A 23,228-nucleotide genomic window follows, 5' to 3' on the forward strand; every position below is an offset into this window, starting at 1 on the left:
CAGAGCCCTATGCCAGGCTTGATCCCACAACCCTGAGATCACGACCTGAGCCGAAACCAAGAGTCAGACGCTTAACCAACTGAGCCACCCAGGCACCCCTTATGTTGTTCTTTTTACTTTCACTTATTTTAGTTTTAAAAAATTAACATGCATTTCATATTAATAGTAATTTGTAAAGGGTCTAAATATTTCACATGATTCTCACTTTCCACAAACATATAGTACAAAAGCAGGGAAGAAATAGGCATAATAATGTACTATTAGTATTATTATTTTAATACCTAACAATCATCAAGGATTTTCTATGTTCTAGGAACTGTTTTTGAGTGCTTTACATGTGTAATTCATTTAATCTACACAACTCTACAGCATTGGTGTGGCAAAGATTACTGGGTTTCTCACTAGTTTTTATTCTCCTGTTTTGATATAGTGATAGAAGTTTCAGCAAAAGACATATGGTATCTCTTGATACTAGATGTGGCCATTGAATAGGTTCTGGCTAATGGGATGTGAGTGGAAGTGACTTGGGGGAAATTCTGGATCATAGTTTTAATGGAAATGAGAGCCTACTCCTTCTCTTACTCCCCTCCTGCTAGCTATAGTGTGGACATCCAGCCAGGTGGGAGCTGGAGTAGCCATCATGGTCCATGAGATGGAAGCCACATTTTAAGAAGAGCAGAATTTGACAAAGGAGCCTAATCCCACAGTCTCACAGCCACCTCCTCAACCCTACACTCCTCCATCAGAAATAAACTTCTATTTCATTTAGGTGGCTGTTATTTTTCCACTATCTAACTGATGCTGTTGGTATCAACACCATTCTCACTTTGACATTGGGTAAACTGAGGTACTCAGAGGTTAAGTGATTAGTAGTAGAACCAGGATTTGAACCACAGTCTGGCTTCAGAGTTTTCCCTCTTAACCATAACATTCTACTGCCTCTGATAAAGCTAATTTGTACTTAATTAATTTTAACACGTGATTTTCTGCCATCTGTGATTTAGGAGGTCAAGGAATTTTTCTTTGCTCTGCTGTATTTTGGAATGGGTAAGGGGTATGGTTGAAATTACCTGGATATGGCTAGATTTATGCAAGGAAGGATAGTAAGGCTGATCATGGAAAGCAGAAGAAAGGGCAGAAGATCATGATAGGGAGGTAATTAAATGGGGAAGTGAGGTTTGATTAAATCATTAAAGAGGTTTGATTTGGGCACAGCTGACATGGTGAGCAAATAGTAACTATGATGAAGAGGAAGGAGGTAAAATGAATGTTTTCATGTCTGTGGCTTCTCTGGCTCCGTGTCAGTTGAGTCAAGGTTGCCTAACATCTTGAAGTTGGTCTGATGAGCTGCAAGTTCCATAGAACAATAAAGATTATCTTCTCCAAGGTCCAAAAGAGCATATGATGCTCTCAAAACTTGAGTTTCAAGGTGACCTTCTCCACAGCAGTCTCTTCAGTTTTAATGCCTTCCTGGCTTCCTGGAAACCACCAGGAGCAGCATTTCATAGAAAAGCATTTAAAGCTACAATTTTACTCTGCTGTCTATCCTGGATTTTCCTCTGTCAGTTTTTTGACAGCAAGGGTAAGATAGCCCATGGGATTAGAAAGTATGATATCTAAAGTTAGAAGATTCTGGAACCATCTCAAATTGACCCCTTACTTTCCATATAGGTTGGCCTAAATCCATTGCAGAACAGAAAAGTTTCCTCTCATCATATGATTTTTGAATATGTTTCTTCACTTCTCTGGATTCCATTCTCCTTAAGTTTGAATGGAAAGCTTGGAAAGAGAGTGGAAGTCATTCACAGGGATAGCCCTCCATGGTTTTCCCTTCTCAATAGCTTTGAATTCTCAAAACACTGAAAAAGAAGTCATAGGCCATGAATTTTCTTGAATACTTCCTTAACTCTTCATTGTCCCAGTTACTTAGATAATTAGGAGTCTTATGCATTCATGCCTTTGTCTAAGAATTCATAAAAGAGGAAATGGATGTCTTATTAGGCAAGGTGACTTGTATTTGCTTACACTATGACTAAGGCAAAAAGATAATTCCACCTTTAGGAAAGTGGAATTGTTCTAGGGAGAACAATAAGAAGATGCATATGGGCTCCACATTTCTGCCATCTAGGCAAGCCTTCTCACTGAAAGAAGAAAGTCCTAACTTCTAACTTCATGAACGTTGTTTCCAGAGAGGAGTGGTATTGACCCTTACTAACAAAGAATTCAATACAATTCAGCATATGCTTGATGCAAATCATTATCAAGTTGATAGGGCTTTATGCATGGCAAATTGCTTTCACAGTACAAGGCCCCCTGCCCAATGTAGGTGAGACACATGAATAAAATATGATCCCTGCTCAGAAGGGTTCCATAATCCAGAGTAGAAAATAGACACATGCATAAATAATTCTAACTCAAGATAGACCCTGATATGCACTTTATTAGGAAATGCTAGAAGAACAGTGCAGGAGAGATTACTTCCAATAGGGTTGTAAATGAAGGTTTTTTGCAAAAGTGAGAATTTGTCAGGCCTATTGCTAATAGCAAATGTAATTTGTCATCTACTTTACATAGATTATTTCTTTTATGTTTAATTCTCACAATAACCCAATGAGGAAGTACAACATGAAGAAAAAAGCTGGAACATGCAGGAAATTTATTGGGTTAGAGGTACATGTAGCAGGAGTTGATGCTGCTATTTACCTAGAACAAACTACAGAGTTGCCCATGTGAGAAGCATCTAGATTTTAAATCACTGCCAGTAATTGAAGAGTGTGCCCTATGGCTTTTGATTTGGGGCTCCTAAAGCAGATTTTATGCATGTCTCATCGTCTGTATTTTAAGTCTGGTGATACTAACATGCTTTTCAGATTTGGAAAAGATCCTTCTCAGGATTTTCATATAATGTGGTAGCCAACAAGTGGAAAATTGGAAATTTCATTTTATTGTGTTGAACCACATGAAATTGTCATCTTTGTAGGAATATTGACATTTTCATGTAATTCTACCTAAATGTACATAGATAACATTGGGCAGCCATTACTTGACTTTAGGACAGAGGGTGACATGATCAAATTTGGGTTTTGAAAGGGTAAGCATGGGGATTTTATTTACTTTACTTTACTTTAAATTAAATTTTTGAGGCAATGTTCCATGATTCATTGTTTGCGTGTAACACCCAGTGCTCCATGCAATACCCATCGCCAGGCTAACCCATGGAAATTTTAGAGGAGGCACTGGAGTACAAGGACCTGAAGGCAGGAAAGACCTAATACAGTGGTGTTAGTGAGAGATGATAACACCTGAATGAGTCTCTCGCATTAGGTGTGGGCTTCTTCAGGGCAGATACCATGTTTCTGGTAAATGTCTACTGAGAATGGTGCAGGTGCCCAAAAGAGAATTATTAAATGAGTAAGTGAGAGGCTAGGAGTAGAGAGGAAAGAAAAGACATAACAGATATTCTCCTTGTAGGATCTACTTGAATGTAGAGATAGGAATAGTGTGAAACAGAACAAGTTGTTTTATGTTGTCAAGGAAATGTCAGGAAGAAAGGAAGAATCAGCAAATAATGTCAGTGGTTCACTTTCTGCTAGTGATTTCTCCAGGCTTCTTCGATTGGCTGACATCTCTGACAGGGAAAACTTAGAATCTTGAAATGTTATGTTAAACAAACACTTTATATTTAAAGACTTCTGAATGCTTCATTTCTAGGTGTGGTTTCCAAGTGCAGAGTTCCTGGGTGTCCCCATTTGCCCTCTCACTTCTGGCCTAGCGGATCTTGGAAGCTCCTTGATTTCTAGTGTCTTTTTCTATTGGCTACCGCATGGCAAGATAGCCGGGTCTAATAATGTTGTCCTTTAAAATCTAACACTGGAGATAACTAGAGAAGTTAATGCAGCGTATCCCAAAGTTTGTTTCTATTCCAAAAGACATTAATAAGTGTAAAATATATATATTTAAAATTTTTGTGTACAAATAAATTTAGGAAATGTTGAGTTAAACAAAATTTAAAGAACTTTTTCCTTTCTTAAACCCTGCTTCTTTCAGATTTTTGCAAAGTGCATGGTGAATCTCCAAAATGGGATGAGAATCTAAAATGTTTCCTAAACTTCATTTACCACTAAACCTTTTTCTTAATGAATGTTTCGTGTGTGTAGTGTTTTATGGCCTACACTTAAGGAAATGTTGATCTAAGATTGTTTATCTGATATATTTATTACTCTTTTAGTTTGGGGATGTTCCCTTATTGTTGGCTAAATTTTTAATACTGACTTTGGGTAATTACAGCAGAAATCCACCAAAGGCTTATAATTAGGTATCAGTATAATTATAATAATTTTTTAAAGCCCTAACTCTACGAAAAAAAAAGTTAAAAGGAATCATTCCACATTATCAACAGTAGTCATTTTAGTATAGTGGGAATATGTAATTTTTTCCCTTTATTTCTGTCCCAAATACTATGTAAGAATATGTCTTTAATATAAATAGAAAAAAAAAAGAACTAAAAGGAAGAGTGATAGAGGAAAGTGAAAAGAAGACAATGAGACTCAAATTTTTGAAGATGTTTTTCTTACATAGGTTTCTTCCATTTCATTTTTTATGATGGAATATATTGCAGTTCTTACCTTGATCCTTCAGATTGCATTATTGCAGTTATTGGTAGGCACTGTTGGGTGGTAGAAAGGGGCTGGGATTTGGAGATTTAGAGGATTTAGGCTTTAATCCTAGCTCTCCTGCTTAAGAAAGAAAAACAAAACACAAAACTTTGGTAAGATGTACTTCTCTGCATGCCACTGTGTTCTGGTTTTTCACTATAGTTCTGTGATCTTGATAAGCTACTTAACCTGAGTTCGGGTAGCTCATCTGTTAACTCTCAAAGGATTTTATAATACCACCCTGCTAGACATAAAATCTAATATTTGTGTTAAGTAGCTTTTTAAAATATTTTTTCTTCTTTTTTAAAAACTCTATTTTCATTACAAAAAATACATTTTTTAAAAAGTTTATTTATTTGACAGAGAGAGGGAGAGAGAGAGAGAACAAGCAGGGGGATTGGCAGGCAGAGGGAGAGGGAGAAACAGACCCACTGAGCAAGGAGCCTGATGCGAGGCTTGATCCCAGGACCCTGGAATCATGACCTAGGCCGAAGGCAGCTGATTAACCGACTGAGCCACCCGGGTGCCCCCCAAAAATGCATTTTTATTGTTGCAGGTAACTTACAAAACACAGGGAATTCATCATAAAATCATAAACAGCACCATGACCTCACCACCCAGCAATGTCTACTTTGTTGAATCTGCTTCACGTTTGCTTGTATCTTACTACATTGTAAGAAAGGTAAAAGCAGGGATTCCACCTCCTTGTATCCTACTGTGTGTTCCAAGCACCTGGTAAAATGAGGAGGTACTTAATAAATGTGTTGAATGGATACGACGAAAGCCTGGCTTCCTTATCATCTTTCTCAAACTTCTCTTATTTGTGCCTTCTGCTGAATCTGTTCCATGTCTGAAGAAAAGGCCTTCTCAAACTTCATACCCTTCCTCTTTTTCAGAGCCTGGCTGCTGTTTGCCTCCTGGTCCCCCAGCCCCCTGGTGAGGCTTCTGCAAGAGCCTTCCACCTCTCCAGTGCATGCTTGTGGCGTGATAGAATTTTAGATACGGATGCACCCAGGGAATCTTCTGTTCTCCTCCAGTTTCCAAGAGGGAATTCTGAGGCATCAAGAAGGAGGTAGGTCAGAGTGATAGTGATGGTTCTTAGTGGAGAACGGACTCACTTTAAAAGTTCTCTAGCCCCTACCCCAAAATATAACATTTAGAACTTCATTGTACAATCTCCAGATATTCCTATCCACATGTGGAGAATTCAGCTTGAGGAAGACTTGAACTGAAATCCCTGCTTCAATTTCTAAGGCGTGTCTTTGCTTCTACAAGGACGGACTTAGGTTTTGTAGGCTTTCCTCTCTGCTGACACTACCTGGAAGAGAACCCCCAGGGGTCATCTTCACAGCTGTGACATTGGCATCTACTGATTCCAATTTTCCTCTCTGAATAATCTGGCCTGCTTCCTTTGCATTCCTTTCAGTTTTAATGTTTTTAAAAATATGAAATGTTCTATTAATATAAACAATGAGTATCATCTATGTGTGTTTTTATGAGCATAATCCTAACAGTAGCCAGGGAAGCTGAAGGAGCCTAGTCAACACCCATATTAGAAAGCAACTTGTGAAGGGAACTGCCTAATTACTTAGTGTTCTAATAACTCTTATTAGTGCTTGAAGCTACTGTGTACATTTTAATGGCATTGGTATGGTTTTGGCATGAGTCAATGTTATTTTGGTGCTCAGCTCCACAAAACAGTTCCCCTTAAAACTGATAATAATTTTCACATTCAAGAGGTTTAGTACGAAGAGGCAGGAGAGTCTGTCATATCTTCATGCCTAATTTTCTGTCATTTGTCTGTTGTGAAGCCAGCAGTTTAGTGATCATCCCAGGATTCTCAAGCCCCCAACATGGCTGGTAACATGAAAGCACACAATGTGGACAGTCTGGGTTCTAAACAAATGAGGCAAGAATTCTGGGAAATTTTTAGAAACATTTCTGCATTGCAAACTGTTTTCATCACATAATCTCCGATTTCTAAAGAGTTCTTCTTGCCTTCTTTTGTATAGCAATCATGCTTGTACAAATTTTTGTGCAATTTGTGTGTTATTTTTATTTTTCAATATGGTGCATTTTCATGTAATGTGTAGATCGTTACTGTATTCAAGGTGTTAGGAAACAATCAAGTAAGCAGTATATATTGGGGACCACACACCTTCAAACACATATACCCTTCCCATTATTTCATCTCAATCCTAGGGATGGCCAAAATTAATTTGCATATGTAATGGATGCTTAAAAAACAAATAATAAAAAAGAACAAATGGAGAAAATCTGGCGACGTCTTTAAAAGGGGCTTTTTAGGCAGCAAACAACAATTGGAACACAGTAGCGGCCATGCACACATCAACCTACACACTGGCCAACTTGCTGTCCCGGTGCACCAGTGGCCCAGGTGCCCTCTCTGCGCTCTGTGTGCAGCAGCATGACATTGCAGGCACCCAGGCCAGAGCACCCCTCTGCACCCCCCCGGGGGGGGGGCGCTTAGAGGAACCTGTGCTCTCCTTGCTGGTGCCATCTACCAGTGGACCCCCTGGCCCAGGAGCACTTCTCAGGCTGGGGTTCGCTGCAGAGGAGGTTCCAAAGGCAGGAGAGGGAAAGGGGCAAGGCCATTGACTCCACTTGGATTCACCTCTGGCATACCAGCAGGAGAGATTCCAGTCTCTGCTGCAGACCTGAGAACATGAGTCCTGTCAGATCTCCCAGGGCAGGGTGAGAGTGGTGCTTTTGTCCCTGAGGCACCTAGGGCTGGAAGGAGTCAGGTGCATTGGGGGCCCACAAGCTTGTTCCTCGCTCGGGAGCACAGCTCAGTTCCACAGAATTCTAAACCCTCTTTCACGACCTGCCTCAGGCATCTCCATTTATTGTTATCATTTACCAATTTTTTGTTTTGAACACAGTAATTATTTTCCCACTGTTGCCACTCCTAAATAAATAACCTTTTATTGTGGAGAGTTGCACCAGATTTTGAGGTCAGACGTCCCCAACCTACCTTCCTACCACTCAGCCTCTTATTTATGGTGTTCTATAATCCAGGGTGCTCAACAACACTGTTGGCTCTTTGAGCGTATTTGGGGCACTCCCTTTGTCGTATTGGTGTGTTTGATTTAGTGTCAAAAATGTAGCAATTATTATGCAGTGTAAAATTTTGCTTATCATTTAGCCTTTTCCCCTCAATAGTTTACAGCATGAATCACACTAAGAGCACAGCTTGGAAGTAAAAACCTTGTTAATTAACATATTTTCCTCATCTCTTCTGTGAGTCACAATCATGTGAAACTGGCTGAGAGTTAGAAATAAAGTACACAGCACAGACCTTTTCTAAATGGAGATGAAAGTAAGTAAATTAATTAATTAATGGAGATGAATTCTCCTCCCTCCATCCCAGTTACTACCGGGGATTAGTGAGTAATACTTTCAAAGCGTATAACTATTAGAGATGGGGGCATACCAATGGAAAAAGTTGCTGATTTGATTTGGTGCAGTGCTCTATCAATTCAACTGATTACCAAAATAATAATAATAATAATGATGCAAAGTGCAGAAATATAACGAGTGGTACCTTTTGCTGCCAGGGAGCAAGGCGTAAGTGAGGTGTGGCCCAAGATGAAAGGACACAGGTAGAAGATGGAGGGCTAGGGTGCCATATTGGAAGGAAGGGCCTGGAGTTTCCAGCTCTCCTCCCTTTCCCTGAAAGGGAAGTTTGCTGAAGATGTCTCACTGCCTGCCCCATCTTTGGCGTGGGCATTAGGAAGCTCCCCTTCCAAGGTTGTGGGATTCCGAAGAACTTCCTACCAGGGGCGCCTGGGAGGCTCAGTTGGTTAAGGTTCTGCCTTCAGCTCATCGGGCTCTCTGCTCAGTGGAGAGCCTGCTTCTCCCTCTCCCTCTGACTGCTGCTGTAACTGCTTGTGCTCTCTCTCCCTCTCTCTGTCAAATAAATCAATAAAAATCTTTAAAAAAATAAAAATAAAAAAAGAACTTCCTACAAGGATTAACTCCACCTAGCAGTTTCTTCACAGCTCAGTTCTTCTCTCTTACCTCTCAGCTGGCCAGGGCTCAGCCCACCCCTCCCTACTGCATAGCCAGGAAGGGTGCTAAAGCAGGAATGTCTTCCCAGGCTTCTTGGAGCTGAAAGGTGCCAGTATTCCAGACTCTCCTGTCTTGTCTTCAAACAAGTGTCTGGGCCTTTAAAATTTTTGAAGTGTCCCCCAACCCCAACCTTACCATGAAAATATAGGAAATGGAGAAGTTATACTATTTTTGTATAAAATTTACCTGGAATCTGATTAAGTGCTTTGGACTTGGGGTCAGCTTCTAGTGGGAATATGAATATGACTTCTAAAGAAATGCTATTTAAATTAAGTCATATGAACATTGAGAAGTGGCATAATGATGCAGTTGTTCAGGACATGGAGTCTGAGATAGGCTGCTGGGTCTAGGCCCAAGTGTAGCCATTTTTTCATCATGCATCTGAGAAAATTGGTTAGCCTTTCTTTGCCTCAATTTCTTCAAATGCAAAATGACATTAGTAATAATAAAAGTAACAGTAATTGTACCCAGCTCATAAAGGAGCAAATGAATTAATATATGTAAAGTGCTTAGAAGCATGCCTGACACATACTAGGGATTCCATAAAACGGTAGTCTGTTTATGATCCCGGAACCTTGTGTGTGATGAGGACAAAGGATTGGGGAGGGTAAGTGGAAGGAACTTGGAATTCTGTATCCCTAGGCTGGCCCTGTCACTTATTAGTTGTGTAGGTATGGAAAAGTTACAAAGCCATTTCAAGTCTAATTTTGTACATTTGTAAAATGGCAATAATAGAAGTATGTATTTCATAGGATTGTGGTGAGAAGTAAATGAAGTGGTGTATATAAAGCCCTGACACATAATGAGCTATCCATAAGTATTACTTCTTTTATTTCTCTGGCTCTGCTTCTTATAGGCTGCATTACTCTGGGCATAGTTCGTTCATGGAGTGGGAGAAAGGGAGGTAAAGCCATACCTGTTGTTAGAGTTGTTGTGTAGATTTCAGTTAAAGAATGACAGGCACTTCGAACAAGGCTGGGCAGATAGTAAATGCTCAAAAACGTTGGCTTACTTTATCCAGAGATGCTTAGATCTGGACCCTGGGTTTGTGGACAAGACAGAAGGAAAACAGAGAAGAAAGGTGCCCAGTGGTGAAGAAAGGAGCACACAGACTTCATTCAGGTTCTCTGGGAAGCTCTCTCCTCAGTGTCCACTATTTATTCCAACTTACTTCCCAGGCTTTGCCATATGTCTTAGCCCATTTGGGCTGCTGTAACAAAATTACTATCAACTAGGTGGTTTAAACAACAAACATTTATTTTTCATAGTTTTGGAGGCTGGGAAGTACAGATTTGGTTTCTGGGAGCCCACTTCCTAGTTCACAAATGGCTATCTTCCTACTGTAACTTCACGTGGTGGAAGGGAGTAAAGAAGCTCTCTGGGGCCTCTATTGTAAGGGCACTAATTCCATTCATGAGGGCTCCACTCTCATGACCTAATCACCTCCCAAAGGCCCCACAGCCAAGTACCATCACACTGGGGATTAGGCTTCAGTGTATGAATTTTGGGGAGACAGAGAGTCTGTAGTACGAAACTAGGTCATTCTCTGACATGAAGGAGGAATTAATTGGAGATGAATCCAGTGTTTTTTCTAGCCCTTAACCAAGGACAATAAGCCATGCAGGGCACACTTACCCAAAGAGACTGAACCATCTCTAATTATAAGTGACATGTAGTGATCCTTGGGCCTTTGATGGTCTCCTGGGACTCCTATGCTTCTGCCGTCAAGCTTATTGATCATTGAAAGCTACCTTCTAGTCTTTATCACTTCAGCTTGAGGATCTGACACTTGTTAAATCACACGAGCCCTTGGAAGGATTAATACTTTCAAGTTGCCTTCAGTCAACATTCATCCATTTCTTTACCAGTATTGATGGAGCATCTGTTCTGAGTAAGGTCAGGACTAGAGTCCAGGGATATGGAGATGAACAGAGCAGACCTGGTCATCCCCCTTTACAGACCTCAAATGCATAATTCTGGTCATTTATTGGCATCTACTGTGCAGATTTTGTAGTGGTATGGGCAAGAGAACCTAATGGTACTGGATTTTCCTGAAGGAGGGAAGAAGACAAGGCCAACCAGATGAGAGGAGTGAAAGAATGGTACCAAAAAGACCTTTCTGGACATCTCTCTAGCGCTAGCTCATTTTTCACAACTGGCTGCTTAAATTCCTGGTGGGCATGGGAGACATATTTCCCTTCTGCCTGTTTCCTAGTTTCCTTACTGTATCAAAACATATATCATACACTTTTGAGAGGCAAAGCTCAGGGTCTTACTCTGTGGCCCGAGGAAAAGAAATACCCTTCTTGCTAAATGTTTAAGGCTAAATGTTTCTTTCCATAGGATTTTTAGAGTAGTATCTAAATTGCTTATTTGGCATCAAGGAATGGAATGGTGATGGAAGAAATGAGAGAGAATATATTTCTAATACAAATTTTAAAAGGTTTAAAAATATTTAGAAGTCAAATCTCCTTAGTTGCCGAATTCTTGATTCAGCTTTCTCCTTATTTTTACTAAGATTGAAGGTTTTTCTAAAGACAGAAAACAGAGTACTTCTTAACATACTGTCTTAGATCTTTTCATTATTGGCCAGTGTTTTAGGGTTAAAACAGGATGGCCATAGGCATCTGAGAGGAAAAAAAAAGTCTTCCAACAAGTTTAGTTTCTGGGGAATAAAATATGTTTTTTTAAGGATGAGGGAGGATGGAAATGAGGGCTAATTCCCTAGAAAAATCTGACAAGAAGACTGCCTGTGGGATATGAATACTTGCTTCCTAAGCAGAGGCAGGCTGCTGAGCGTTTTAGATTCACTGATTACACAATCTGTTATAACGTAAGCAGACATCAATTTTAAGCTCAAAATGGATTTTCCTAGTGGATCATTTGTAAAAGCTCTTTCCAAATGAAAAATAAAAATCTGATTGTAGTTAACTGTGAACTTTTTAGTTGAGTAGAACTGTAAAATAGATTGATTCAGGTAGAGAAGTTAACTGGTTTTCCTTTTTTTTTTTTTTCTTGGTCACCAAAAGCAAAAATATGTATATGTGGCTTAGTTACCTGATTAATCGAGGGAAAGGTCTCAGTTATGCTGGTGATCATACTTGCATTGAAATGGTTGAGAATTAAAACTATTTTTATGTTAAAATTATAGTTTTACTTTCATGGAGAGTAACCCTGTATACTGAATTTGGTTGTTTGTAGGCAAGATTTTAATTAGCACTATTGTAAGAGAGTCAAATTCCTGGAGGGGCCTGGCAGAGAGGTCTGGGGTCTAAATGCATTCATGCATTTACTTATCAGATTCATTTATGACATATCACAAGATTTATAGGAATTGTGCAGATTATTTGGAACCAGCACTATTGCTAATTTCCAAAGAGAGGAGTAAAAGGCTTTGACCTAAGTTCCTGGAACATTTGTGTGTCTGCTATTTTGAATTCCAGAGATACTTTTGCAAAAGGTAAAGGGCTTTCAGAGAGACTCCCTATCCCTACTCCATCCTGCAGCTTCTATTCGCTGACAGAATTTTGAAGTAACATTAATTTATAATTTTCAGCCACATTTAATTAATTTTCCACCTCATTACTGTTTACAAATGCTACCTCATATTGAATAATGACTGTGTTTGTTTGCTGGATACACCATTGCGGTCAGAGTAAAAGCTGCACGTTTGCAAATATAAAGGAGTGCTGTTTAAGGAGCCAAAAAAGGGGGAAGCTTCACTTACTCTATACACTCTAATTGCATAATTAAGAATTTTCATAACAATTTAAAACAGAGGTTCTTAATCTGGAGTCTGTGAATTATAGGTTAATTCTTAGGCTGCAGGGTCTCTGAATCTGTAAGCAGAATGTGTGTGCATATAAGCTTTTTACTAGATTTTTCTCACTTTTGTCAGATTCCCTTCAGTGTTCAAGATTCAAAAAACCAATTAAGAATTATGCTAAATTTTAAATAAAAAATCAATGAAGATACAGATAATTTTTGAAAGCTGCCATAGAATTAATTTTCTCCCAAATAATAATTTAAGGATGTTGGAGAGCAACTCTCCAAATGCATGTATTTATTAAGTGCTTATTACCAGCAAAGAATCTTTTTACTGTGCACTGTCTTGTTATATACTTGTTCTAGTATTTAAGGCATGGGCTTTGTCCTATTGAAGAATGACAGCCATCTGTAAAACTGATGATGTGAAAAATTAGAACAAACTTGCTATTTCACAGGGAATCGAACATTTTGGATGTCAAAGCATAATCTTATATAACTTAATAAACATGTATAAGCAAATTTCCAGCAATTTAATACCATGTTTCTCTGTCAGTTTTGTTTAGCACTTTAGTTTCCCAATTGCTTTCATACCCACTATCTTGTTTGATCTTCACAATTATATTCTGATGCATATGTGGCAGGAATTATAATGCTGTTGTTGTCATAGGTAAACAAAGTGAAGTTTTTGCATGAGTTAACCACAGCTAATAGGAGCCAGATTTATTGTAGGCCTTTTGACTTCTAAAATTGTGTGTGTGTGTGTGTGTGTGTGTGTGTGTGTGTGTGTGTGTGCACATGTGTGTTATCGCACTGCAACATGTTGCTTCTCTATGTGTAACAATGACAGGTATTATTCTTACCCTAATAATTCAGGTTATGTTATTCCTATGACTATTGTTGTCACTGTACAGTTCAAAATAAAACCTCTCACAAATTAAGCCTCCTAATAATTTGAATTCTAAATAAGGTGATATAGGCTGTCACAATATTATTTTCTAATAATAAAAGTGGTTGTAAATCATAGTTCATTGTACATCATGTGGCATGTTTCAGTCATTTTTAGTCATATCAATAAAATCACTAACTTTATCACCTCGTCCCTAACTTACCTAGGCTAACACTTTCCTATGTTTTGTTTGTATGTCACATATAATAAGAAAGTATATTAATTTCTCTAAAACAGCAGCATAAAATAAATGTTTATGGAATAAATGTGGGAAAATTGTTCAGATAATTTACATATGCTTGTTTTGCATTATAAAACTATAAGTTTAGTTTAAAATCATTGATTGAGTACCCAAATTGCCAGGCACAGTGATAGATTCAATGGATACAATGGTAAATATGATGAACTCTGTCCCACCTTTCAAGGAATTTATATCTAATGGAGATTTGGATTGTGTCAATCCACATTTTTAAATATGCACTATATATGTTTAAAGTAGTGGATATCTGGAGATTAGTATAAATCTCTCTCCACCAACTAACTTCATGTTATGGATAGAAGCTTCAGAAAGTCCATGTTCAGCCTTTCTAGTTATCAGTGCTTTGCAAAGATGGAAACTTCCTCCCTCTTGAGGATAGCAAGTTCTTTGCTGTGAAAAGTCTTCCAGCAGAGATTTGATGAGCTCTTGGGAGGATTGTAGAGCGGCATTTAAACATCAGTGAGTAGTCATCCTAAAAAGAAGGCAGTTTTCTTCCAAGCCTGAGGTCTTGTGACTTGACAAATACTTTAACTCAATGTGCCTTAAATTTCTTCACCTTTTGAAATGAACTAAGATATTTTATCTATCAACATCATAGGATGGCTCTCTAAATACTTTGACAAATATATAATAGTGTAAAATTGCTGAAGATGAGTAATTTGTCTTGCAGATTTTTTACTTACTTATACTTTTGTCTTTTAAAAAAGAAACTAGTTTATATACTTCTGCAGACTGAAAAAGGCCCGGGTTGGCTATTTCTTGATAAAATTTCTTATTGCTACTGAAAAAAAGCCATTAATCAAACTTACTAGATTTACTGTTGTTATTAGTTTATTTAAGGTAATCTGGAGGGAAAATAAAAATAGATATCCATATAGTTTTTTTTTTAAACAGCCTTATTATGGCCTATATATGGCCTCTATATGGGCCATAGTATATATAGGATTTTATATACAATAAAATCCCCCTTTATGACAATTAAATGAAGCAAATTTTACAGAATTGTGCATTCAAAACCCAAATCTAATTTTAGAACTTTCCACAACCCAAAATATCCCTCAAATCTATTTGCAATTACTCCTTATTCCAAACCCCAGGCCAAGAGAACCACTGATTTGCTTACTGTTTTTATAGATTTATTCTTCCTGGAAGTTTCAGATGAATGGAATCATATGCTCTAGTCTTGAGAGTATGGCTAAAAAATCACCTATGTTATAGCATACATTCATATTTCATTCCTTTTTATTGTTGAATAATATTCCATGGTATGGATGTGCACATTTTATTGGTACATTCATCACTTGCTGGACATTTGCATTATTTCCAGTTTTTGACTATTATTAATATCAGTGCTGTGAACATTCATGTGCAGGTCTTTTGTGATCTTTAATTTCTCATCATTGTTTTGTAGCTTTCATTATACCAGTCTTTCACATCTTTTGTCAAATTTATCCCTAAAAATTTCATATTTTTGGATACTATTGTAAATGGCATTAGTTTTAAGTATTAATCCTGATAATATTGTGCTAAAATGTGCAAGTAATATTTTTTTATATATTCCTGTTGAATCCTGTAATTTAGGTAAGCTCACTTATTAGTTTTATTAGTTTTTTGGAGATTTCATCGGATTTTCTACATAGATGATCATGTCTGGGAATAAAGAAATGTTAATTATTCCTTTCCAGTGTAGACACCTTATATTTCTTTGTATTTCTTCATTGCACTGACTAGATCCTCCAGTAAAATGTTAAATAGAATTGGTTAGAGCAGATGTCCTTGTCTTGCTTTTAATCTAAGGAGGAAAGTACTTAGTCTTTCACCATTAGTATGATGGTAGCTATAGGCTTTTCATTGATGTTTTTTATCAGATTAAGAGAGTTCCCTTCTATCCCTACTTTGCTGAGAGCTTTTGTCAGGAATTACTGTGAAATTCTGTCAGATGATTTTTCTGCATCTATTAAGATGATCATTGTAGTTTTCTTTTTCTTTTCTATTTTTTCTAGTTTGTTAATATGGTGAATTATATTGATTGATTTTGAGATGTTAATCCAACTTTGCACTTTTAGGATAAACCGGTTGGTCATAATGTTTTATGCTTTTTAGATATTGTCAGATTCAATAAAATTTTGATAGGAAATTTTATTTATGTTTATGAAGGATGCTAACCTATGTTTTTTCTTACAATTGTTTGGTTTTGGTAGCAGGATGTAGTATGAGTTGGGAAGTATTCTCTCTTCTTTAATTTTCCTGAAATAGAATAGTGTAGAATTGGTGTTATTTCTTTTTAATAATTGGTAATATTTACTGGTATGCCATTTGGGCCTGGAATTTTCATTGTGGGAAGATTTTAAACTACAAATTCAATTACTTTAATAAAAGATATGTAATTATTCATGCTATTTTTTACTTCTTGGTCGTTGATGGTTAGTATCAAAGAATTTGTCAATTTCTCTAAGTTGTAGATTTTACTGCCATAAAGTTGTTTATATTATTTATTAATGTTCACACATGATCATTTTAATATCTATAGAGTCTATTGTTACTAATACTTTATTAATCCTGATATTGATAATTGTGTCAATTGTCTTTCTCATCATTCTGGCTAGAGGTTTACTAATTTTAACTGATTTTCTCAAAGATCCAGCTTTAGGTTTCATTGATTATTCTCTGTTGGCTTTTCGTTTTCTATTTCATTGTTTTCACTCTAAATTTATTACTGCCTTTATTCGACCTATGTTGGGCTTAACTTGACCTTCTCTTTGTACTTTCTTAAGATGGAAGCCGATGATGAATTCTTTTACCTTTGTAAAAGAGTCTGAAGAGGACTGAAAATAAAGTCTGAAAATAAAGTCCGAAGAGGACTTTATTTTGCCTTCCTGTTGGATTATGGGCATAGAATTCTAGGTTATCAGGGGCTTTTTGTTGTATTTTAGTTTTTTAAAGATGTTGCTCTACTTTAATTATTTCAGATAAGAAGTTGATATTGTCTTTACATTTGTTACTCTGTAGGTAATGTATCTATTCTCTGGTTGCTTTTAAGATTTTCCTTTTGTCACTGGCGTTGAGCAATTTGATTATGATGTGAGTCTTCCTGCAGCTTTCTTCATATTTCTTGTACTGAGTTGATTGAGCTTCTTGGATATGTGGATTTATAGTTTTTAACAAATTTGGAAACATTTTAGACATTATTTTTTTCATATATTTTTTCTTTTCCCTCTGCTTTCCTACCATTCAGGGATTTTAATTGAAATTATTGCATACTCACTGATACTTTTGTTCTGTGTTTCATTTTGGTTAGTTTTTATTGCTGTACCTTCAAGTTCACTAATCTTTTCTTCTACAATGTTTAATCTGTCATTAACCCCCATCCAGTGTATTAGTCATCTCACACATTATAGTTTTCTTCTCCAGAAGTTTGATTTGGGTCTTTTAAAAAGTCTCATCTATGTTTCTTCTTAACTTTTAAATATATGAAATGCAGTTATAATGACTTCTAATGTTCTTGTCTGACAATTTTAACATCTGTATCAGTTCTGGATCAGTTTTGATTGATTTTTTTTTCTCATCATGGATTCTATTTTCTTGCTTCATTCCATGACTAATAATTTTTTTATTGGTTCTCAAGCTTTGAATTTTATCTTGTTGGTGGCTAGATATTTTTGTATTCTTATAGATATTATTTAGGTTTATTCTGTGACACAATTAGTTACTTATGAGCAATTTGATCCTCTCAGGAGTTGCTTTTTAGATTTGTTATGTGGAACAAGAGCATGTTTATTCCAAGGCTAGTTATTTACCCCTACTGAAGTAAGACTGTTTCATTACTCTACACAATACCCTGTGAATTACAAGAATTTCCAATCCAGAGAACTAACTACCTTGGTTTCCCCAACTTAGAAAGTTGGCTCTGCCCTTTGGTTTCCCCTTCTCTAATCAAGCCCTGGAATCTTTATCAAGGCAGTAAATTAGGGCAATTATAAGGTTCACCTCATTTTTCTTCTATCTCTCAATGGTCACTGTATTTTGTTGCCTGAGGTCTAGTCTTTCAAAAACATTTTTAATATTTTGCTCTTTTTTTGATTAAAGGGTAAATTTGGCTCCCAATATCATCAACTTTGTAAAGCATAAGTCCCTCTCAATCTTCTTTGGTAATAAAAGTTTCCTTACCTTCCAAGAGACAAGGGCCTATTTGGTCGTATAATTTGGTACTTACACATTTGCTTGCTAAAGACACAATTTTCTAAGTTAATCTCTTGAGGAGTTTTCTTGATCAATTTTCTAAATAGTGGCAAAACATCTTTTCTTTAACCCCTATTGATCCTTTTAAGAACACAACAATTTAATTGATAACATTCATTTTATTACACAGTTTTCAATTAGTCCTGACAGCTTTCTTTTCTCTGCTTTTCTCCTTTATAACTCAATTGCAGTGCTGGCTAAGAAGTTCCACTCCTTCTGGCAAAGATGCCTCTGTGCAAAGTTTTTGGGGATGACTCTCCTAAAGATGGTCCCTTCCAGCTGCAATTTAAAGTGATGAGCTGAAAAGAAAGCCTAATTCATTTGATTTCTGATCTCTGTGATAGCATATCCCTCCCTAAGCAGTGGGAGAGTCAAGGTCAGCTGCAGCTAATCATTGTAGGATTTGAACTTCAAAAAAATGGAAATAGAAGATTTTCACAGAGAGCCCTTATATCCTCTTGCTTCCTTTTCAAGACTTACAAGAGCATTTTTTTTTTTTTCAATCTCAGGGCAGAATGAAGTCATTATTCAGCCTTATCCTAAGGGGGTAAGAATCTAGCTAAATATCCATTTTAAAATATTTCCTTTTCTTAAATGTACATTCCTCAGTGGATTTTGTGAGGATTACTGAGCTCCTGTTTTTGTTTTTCATTTTTCCTTTTTTGTAAAATAGACTAGGCTCCTTAGAGGAAAATAATTCAATAAAATACTTGTCTAAAGTGTGAGGTTTAGAAGACATCTGTTTAAGAAGGCTAGACAGGAGAAAAGGGAGGAAATGACTTACACATCAAGGATCCTACATATAAGCATGCCCACTCATTTGTGGATAAAGACTTACTGGCAAATCTATTAGGCCTGCAGAGAAGGCTTTGGGCTCTGGGCCATGTTGCCTGGATTCAAATCCTGGTTCTTCCCTTTACTGGCTGAACAATCTTGGCCAAGTTACATAACTTTTCTGTATCTCTATTTCCCCAACAGTAAGTGAGAGTAGTGGTAGCACGTCTTTTATAGGTTTGATAAGAAGATAATTCAAGTTAATATTTATAAAGCACTTAGAATAGTTCCTGGTATCCAGAAAGTACTATATAAATATATAAAATATGCATTTTAAAATATATTTACTGGGAAGTATAACCATTTGCTGACCCAAGGATCACCCCATGTTCGGAACTGTCATTTTATGCAAATGTTATGAAGGCTGAGCTCTGTCAGGAAATGTAATTCAAATATCTGTAAAAGTACTTGCATAGAAAAGTTTCTTGTCTCCTACTACAATAAATTAACAAAGGATTTTTTCATCAAAAATGTATTGAGGGCTTCCTGGATATTAAGCACAATGCAAGTTGCTAGTAATTTAAAGATGAAAAAAGCCTGAGTTTCACTTAAGAAACATTGTAGTTAGCCGACCATATGTGGATCATTTTAAAACAGTGTACAGATGAGGTAACAAGAATATTTTTAAGAAGTGCCAGATAAAAGTTCCTAACCCAGTGTATGTGTGTATATAAGAGGCAAGGGTTCAGAAAGTAGGACAAAAAAAAAAAAAACCTGCTGGAGTTGGTGAGTTTAAGTCAATCAAGCCATTAGGAGGGAAATGGTGTCCCTGGGAGAGGGAGAGAAACAGCGTTGTGGTTCAGGGTACAAAGTAAGTCAGTTGTTCAGCATTGCTGGAGCTTAGTAAGAAAGCTGCGGCTCTGCAATTTTGGGAACATTACCCTTTTCTTGCCAACAGTTTTTACCAGTGATCTCTTTAGATAGGACAGTGTTGTAAAGAACTAATAAGCAAGAAAGGGACAGTGGTTGCCAAGGTAGAGGCTGGGTTCTGCAGGCTGACCATAACCTGTTGGGTCATTCTAGGTTCTGGAACTGTACTAAAGCTTTGAAGTTCAGGACACAATTTTGTTACATCTCTGACAGGTCAACTGAGTCTCAGGGTCGATACATAATAACTAGATTCATAAGAAGCTGATTTTCAACTAGATTTCATATGATGAATACACACAGAACTCTAAATCTTACACATGGTAAAATTTGGCCAACCTACTGCATGATCACAGTGCTTCCAGTCCCCACCGTGTTGGGCAAATCCATTCAGGAAATCAGATTAGAGATCAGATTAGAGATCCTCATGACTGGTCAGCATCATAACTGAACAAAGATCATAGACATTCTTGGGGGACATTTCCAACAATCTAGATTAGTGGAGTACCCACTCTTTCTTCAATCTATAAACATCTCTACCTCAATGACATATATTGTTCCATGAGTGTGAGAAAAAGCAGCTTTCTCTGGAGACAACCAAATAAAATTTGGTATTTATTGCTTCTTCGTGGCTTCCTAGTTTTAGAATTGTGCAAGATAATGGACTTATTATAACATGACCTTATCTCTGACTATTACATTACAGTATCATTGACTTGGCAACAACTTTCTCTAACACCAGATTCAAATTATGTATGTTGTATTGTATTAAAGAAACACTGTGGTCTTCTTGATTGAATGTGGGGAAGAGGGGTTTTCTTTGTTTCTTGATGAAAAAAAATGTTATAAAACCTCTCCCATTGTAAGTTATTACTGGCCTGCTGATATCATTCATCTTCTGTTGACTTTTCGTTAGATTTCAAAGAATTTTTTTCTTCACCTCATCTCTCAATTCAGAGGCTTTTTTTTGGGCGGGGGGTAGCTGACTGCTTACTAATTATAGTTTTTACGTGAACTTCTAGAGCCAGGCAATGAGGGAACTGCTTACACATGCATCTCTGGGCAACTGGAGAGTATTAGGATGGAAGCTGAATGATAAACAACAGAATACTGTAAGAAAGTTATTATACTTCATTTGCAAATTTCTGAAGTAGAAGAGAAAACCTGAATGTACGAAAGTTTCATTGTTTTCTTTTTTTTAATGTGCAAGTATTTATTTTAATTACTCCTAAATGAAGGTCCTTATTTTTGGACAACAGCAAGGCATTTTATCATCCACTCTTTCCATTCCTTAAAGGTTCCCACAGGTTTTGGTAAGTTCACATTATCCTCATGACTGTGGTTTGTACTGATTCCAGCGGTGTCAGCAGATTCATCATCAGTCTACCTCACCAGCATTTTGTACGCTGCAACTTGTGCAAACAGATCGGGCAAAGGTGGAGGGGTGCCAGTCAGCTTCTTCCAAGTGACGGAGTCTTGCGTTAGGCATGCAAGCCACTGGCAGTGTTGAAGTCCAAATATGTGCCAGTCTCATGCGGTAAAGTCTTAGAGGAGTGAAGCAACAGAATACTAGTCACTTCAGGAGTATAGTAGTTATCAAAAACTGAATAGTTACTTGAAGATACTTTCTACAGCTTGTTTACTTTGACTTCATAGTGTGAGCTGTAAACAATCACTGCCATACCTGGCAAAGCTGAATATCCCCATACCACCTATCACAGAGGCCTGTCCAAAGACAAAATTCCAGGAGTCTCTTGGGTAAAGGTAACCATTGTTAGTCCCACAGTACAGAAGGTGTCTCCAGGTTTCTTCTTTTTTAAGAACTTGGGGATGTGGGGCGCCTGGGTGGCGCAGTCGTTAGTCATCTGCCTTCTGCTCAGGGCGTGATCCCAGCGTTCTGGGATCGAGCCCCACATCAGGCTCCTCTGCTGGGAGCCTGCTTTCCTCTCCCACTCCCCCTGCTTGTGTTCCCTTTCTCGCTGGCTGTCTCTATCTCTGTCGAATAAATAAATAAAATCTTTAAAAATAAATAAATAAAAGAACTTGGGGATGTGCCCTGCATAGAATATGTAGGTTTTGTGTGTTATCATTGACTCTAAGGGAACACCTCCTTATAGAGACAGGAACCAGTTCTAGGAATTTTACTGTCAAGCCAGAGAAGAATGCTTCACAGTTGCCCTTGAGGCATTTAATATATTCTTCACTGATAATTCTGGCGTTTCCTAGAGATCCAATGCACTGTATATAAATACTGCATTTCTCCGGAGAGGGTGCCTTTCTGTAAGGATCACTGAAAAATTGTTCAAAGTCCTGGGGAGCCTCAGGATGGGAGATGATCCAATCTGACTGCGAATGCAAGTTAATGGGTCCAAAGAGATCATTGTCTGGCTTGAAGGCTTCGTTCAGCAAATGCCGTTTGCCAGCATCTAACTTATACTGTGATACAAGCTTTGAGTTTTTTGAGATGAGATCTGTTTTTAGTGTCTGTTCAGAGTACCTTACTGTTTGCATAATGACAGGTCTCTTCCATTCACATCGAGTTTCTATGTAGAGCTGTCATCCTTCCTTCCGAATGTGTCAAACAGCTATTCTACCACAAGGCTTTAGGGAGGAAGGCGCCCATTGAAGTTTTTGCCCTACAAGGACGGACGTGCCTGGGCCTGGTTGAGAAAGTGCTTTGCGGGGTGCCTTCACCCTTGCTGGGCCTCCATACCACCCCCCTCCTGCGTTGGCCCTGCACACCTTGTATTTTCATTTCTTAATTCTTTCTTTCTTGGTATGTCACTTAGGGCAAATGAATACCTTGATCTTATCAACATTTTCAAGTCAATCTCTTGCCATATGAACTCATTGAATATTTTACATCATTTGAATTTTGTAGCACTTTAATCAATAAGTCAGTAGCAGTTCCCTGAATCTTGCAATGTAATATCTACTATATGGGACAAATAATTATCTATAAAAATACATAGTTGGGGAGACAAGATACAATGCATGGAAAGATATCATATATTTTTTATTAAAAATCAATATCTAAAAGTTGTTTTACTAGAGAATAAAATCATGAATTTTGAAAAAAAAATTATAACAAGGATTTGGAGCTGTAAGATTTAGTGATTCTGGTGGGACTTGGTGATATGTCTTAAAGAATGGGTACATTAATCACGTGGTGACACAGGAGACATTTTAGAAAAGGAAAAGTATGAGAAAAAGCAGAGATGGGAATGAGGGGTGTGTGTGATGTTGTTGTTGAAGAGCAGCCTATAATAAGAAATAGTCCTTTTGATAGAGAGAGTGTTCCTGTTATAAAATATAGGTAAGTATATTTGAACGGGTAAAATCAGCTATCATTTGTAAAGTCCTTATAATGGTAAGTGCCCTGCATAAATTATCTCATTTCATTCTTAATCAAAAACCTGTGAAGTAGGTAGTACTATTTTCATCTCCATTGTGCAGATGAGGAAGCTAAGTCTTAGTTCCTGAGGACACAACCAGTGAATAACGGAGTCAGGATTGGTATGGTGAAAGATTGGCTACTGAGTCTAAGCTACTTCCACAAGAGAATCAG

General features: G+C 37.4%; 1 protein-coding gene and 2 pseudogenes across 1 annotated transcript in view; 2 read left to right on the top strand and 1 right to left on the bottom strand.

The window, feature by feature from the left end:
* The first annotated feature begins 5,610 nt into the window (after window positions 1-5,610).
* RIMS1 (regulating synaptic membrane exocytosis 1) overlaps window positions 5,611-23,228 on the top strand; it is a 721,356-nt gene continuing 703,738 nt past the window's right edge. Inside the window, exon 1 of the mRNA XM_034647841.1 lies at window positions 5,611-5,727. The gene's annotated coding sequence lies outside the window, so the exon portion shown is untranslated. The remainder of the gene's footprint in view (window positions 5,728-23,228) is intronic.
* Window positions 5,632-23,228, top strand: part of LOC117797144 — a 28,094-nt pseudogene continuing 10,497 nt past the window's right edge.
* LOC100470839 lies at window positions 20,903-22,171 on the bottom strand (annotated as a pseudogene).

This window comes from Ailuropoda melanoleuca, chromosome 19 (assembly GCF_002007445.2).
Source record: "Ailuropoda melanoleuca isolate Jingjing chromosome 19, ASM200744v2, whole genome shotgun sequence".
Taxonomy (NCBI): domain Eukaryota; kingdom Metazoa; phylum Chordata; class Mammalia; order Carnivora; family Ursidae; genus Ailuropoda; species Ailuropoda melanoleuca.